The following is a 4,050-nucleotide window of genomic DNA, read 5'->3' on the forward strand; positions in this document are numbered from 1 at the left end:
CATGGCTCTGCACTTTGAGCCACCTCACCACCCCAGCCAACCCCTCCACCACCCAACACCACTACCTGATCCCCTTTAGCCCCTGACTCTGGCAGAAACTGCTCTACCCTGGTTCAAATTGCTGCTGTCCCAGGCGCACACGTAATTGCTGTGCCTGGGACTAGTTTACCGTAGCTCAAAGTGCTCCAGAGTGTATTGCTTCAAATTAGTTACACATCTAGATGAACCCACTGAGGCTAATTTCATACATTAGCTGAAGAGTTGCAAGAGAATCGGGGGTATTATCCCCAGTGCTTTAAAGGTTCAACCAAAACCTAGCAACAGTCTTGTTTTGGTGTTTGGGAAGGCAGTTGTAAAGGAGGTTGGAAACTGCCATACCATGAACCTATTGCCACTTTCAATTAGAGATCAGGGCGCACCCTTCCCATGAAGTCATGGGAGCTTTTGCAATCATTTGTCTCTGAAAGTTAGTGGACATAGTACATCAAGAAAGCTTTGAGGGTAAAATGTGTGGTCATTTAGACTCCAATTTTTTTGAGTTAAGGGTTTTATTCTGTGTTTTGTACAGTACCTAGCATGGTGGGATCCATAACTAGTGTCCTACATTCTTACTACTCTGAAGTGTTGAGAATTATACTAAAGTAGTGTTTCATCATCCATTACCTAAATATTTATGCACAAAACAAGTGGGGTGTTCATGTGGATATTTATAAATAGCAAACAAAAACGTACTATAAGCAAACATACTTTCCAGAATACTTTCTGTTGTACTCATTCACCCCTATGTTGGATAAGCCTGAAAACCTCAGGACTGAATGGCACTTTTAATGAGTTTGGAGGGACAGGATTGCTTTGTATATTGTACCTTTCTAATGGTGCAAATTTGAAAGGTGTCCAAAAGAACAGTATTCAAGTGAGAGCTGGGACCTTAAATCTGCTTTAATGTTGTGAATGGAGGGAAGAGGAGGCTAAACAACCACAATTAGAATATACAAACACAACCTTGTCCCAATCATCCTTTCCTCTTTCTAAAATAGACACATCTTTTTGAGAGAGTCCAATGGAAGTTGTTCTAAGATGAATATCGTATATTGCTACCATTTCTCTGGAAATAGTCCATCTTCCTCTAGCTCTGTTAAAACTTTTTGCTGTTTCTTCTCTTCAGAGTAAATTGGGGATGAAAAAAATTTTGTAGAGATTTTTTTCTAAAGTGGTAATTTGGTTGTCTGACAAACAGAACACTGTTGAAAGTGACACTGCCGTAGCCAGCACCTGAGCTCAATAGAAGGATACAGACAGGTTTCTGTATCCAGAAACTCATTCCCTGCCAGCAAGTGCTATTAAACTGTAGAACATGGAAGATAACAACATTAGAGCCAATTTGAAAATAATAACAGTATTACCTCAAGTTGCTTTAACATGCTCAAACTTCGTGTTTTTAGCTCCTTTTAGTCTATGACTGTACCATACAGATTTGACAAGGAAACAAAGATTTATCTTGCCTCCTTTTTAGAAACATGATTTAAAAATAATATACACAAATTCTCTTTCCATAGCTGCAAAATCTCAGATACATTTACTGTATTCCTGTTTCTTCCCTGTGACATACTGTTGTTATATGCAGGAAGCCACTACAGAACATAGCCCCATTATTTGTGGTCCCCCTCTGCATGACCCCTGAATCCTGCCACTGTGCAGTAGAACATCTTTTCTCTTGATGTTCGTAACAATTTGGGCCTCCAACCCTCCCTGTGCTTCTGCCCCGCCCCCTCCCCTCACCCTCCCTAGCAATAAGTAGTGTGTTTTTTACATGACTGTTAGGCAGAATTCTATTTTGGTGCTCTTTCTTTGATGAGCATTTAAGGAATCACAGGCAATATATTTAGACCCTAGTTAGGCTTATTTAAAGGTCCAGCCATACATTCAGAGGATGTAAACTGCCAAAAAAAGTGGCGTAACCAATCTAAGCTAGTTCACCATGGTGTTTGTAGCACAATCCTGGGGCTGGGAAGACCCAGCCACTCACCCCAGACTCAGAGTTCTGCTATTCCCATCTACTCCTGATCCTGACTAGCTATTCTTAGCCCCTCTGACCCCTTCATGGACTTGCTAATGCCCTGCCCCTGATCCTAACAAACCCCCCCACTCAGACCTGATACTCCAATCCCACCCACCACTCTCCCAATCCCAAGTTATTTTCATTGGGTTCCTCATGTGGTTCTCAGGTGCAGCAAGCAACTGTATACACTGCCCCTGGGAACCATCTAAACATAGAACAGATATGGTGAACAATTGTACTCACCCTTAGTTTTATAGCTAAAGGTGCTATTAGGGGTTTTGTCTGATGTCAGCACATTTTTTATCAATGCTTAGTGATAAAATGTAGGCTATTTTGTGTTTGTTAAAAAAAATCTTTACAAAAATATTTTGGTGGGACAAATGTAGTTGTTTGTTATGCAGAGGATATCTAGCTTCATATCTCCATGCCATCTAAACTGTTTGGCATGTTGAAAAATATCACCAGTTCCCTTCAGATACTAAGGGATAGGTGAGATCTTTCTGGCATAACCTAAATTAAAATGTAATTCGTTGTTTATAATTTGGGGAAAATAAGCAGAATACGTCATGAGACCAAACCGCTCATGACCATCCATCCTGGAGGTCATCAATCAAGAACGGAGCACTGGCCTTCAAACAGCAATGCATGGCAGAAGCAACAAAGAAACACATGGCCAGGAAAACTAAAACCTCTTGTACCCAGTCCTCATCACTTTCTTGCCCCTGTTGCAGCAGATTGTTCAAGGCAAAGATAGAGCTTATAATTCACCTATGTACCCATGCGACCTAGCCTCCACACCCCTCCTTTCTCTTTCCTCTCTCTCTTTTCTCCTTTTTACTTTTTATTTTCTTATCTTTTTTTCTACCTGATGCATAGGGGGTGTGTGGGGGTGCACATGCACCCTCTGAGAGTGCTGGTGCACCCCCTGACTGTCTGCATTTACCATTTAGACAATGGGTGGGGGAACAGATGGGAGTGCCCGTGCAAGAACCAGCCAATCTCTGCAATTACTGCAGCTGCTTCCAGGAGTGGCTGTGGCTGCTTCTGGAAACAGCTGCAGTGATTTGGCCACAGTGATCAGCAGTCACAGGATCACCTGTGGGGGGACCCCCCCACCCCACCCCCTGATCAGCAGGACTGGTTGCAGAGGGGACGTGTGCCCCACCTGACTAAGGTGGCACCAGTTGCCCATGTACTTCCCTGTTTCTTTTCCATTTTTTTCTCTCTTCTCTCCCCCTCCCCCTATACCCCCGCCCTATTGTAATCTTTTGTTGAGATTTGTAGTGCTATCATACAATTTGTGTGGAATACACCTGGAGCTTTTGAAACTTAATATGAAGGTGTATTTTCCACAGATATGTTCCATGATTTGTGCTACCCATCAAATTATTACTGGGGGAATTTGTGTTAATTGTATTAAAACAACAACACTGAGCATTGGAGTACTTCCACTGATTTAACTGTGAGCAGAGTTAGTCTAATAATGCATTATATTAAAATTCTCCTGGGTCCGTGTCTGAGAAAGTGATTCTGTTTCCATAGGCCATTCCATTGTAGCTGAGATTAAGTATGGATTTCCCTGAATCTGCAACTGCTGAAGTAATGGGGTTATTTTTTAGTAAAGTAAAGCTGGAAGTCATTTCTCCCTCTTATTTGACATTCGGAACACATTGCGTGTTTATTCTGTCAAGAATTTCAAGAAAGGAGTGGGTTGCTGAAGGTGTACGTGCACAAAAGAAAAGTTTAAAGAAATCCTGACAGAAACAAGGAAAAATTAGAAATCACAGGATACCAAAGATTTATTTTGTATGATTTATGCTTATAAATGTACATATAATTAAGGCACAAAGATGGAGGAGCCTTTAAAAATCCAAATAATAAATTTAAATAGTGTTCCAGAATTTGTCACTCTGCACTGAAGAACTGTATTATTACTTATATGGTCTGCAATTTTTCTTACCACTCTTCACCAGGAACTGTGTGGTAGAGGA

This window comes from Alligator sinensis, unplaced genomic scaffold (assembly GCF_000455745.1).
Source record: "Alligator sinensis unplaced genomic scaffold, ASM45574v1 scaffold89_1, whole genome shotgun sequence".
NCBI classification, from domain to species: domain Eukaryota; kingdom Metazoa; phylum Chordata; order Crocodylia; family Alligatoridae; genus Alligator; species Alligator sinensis.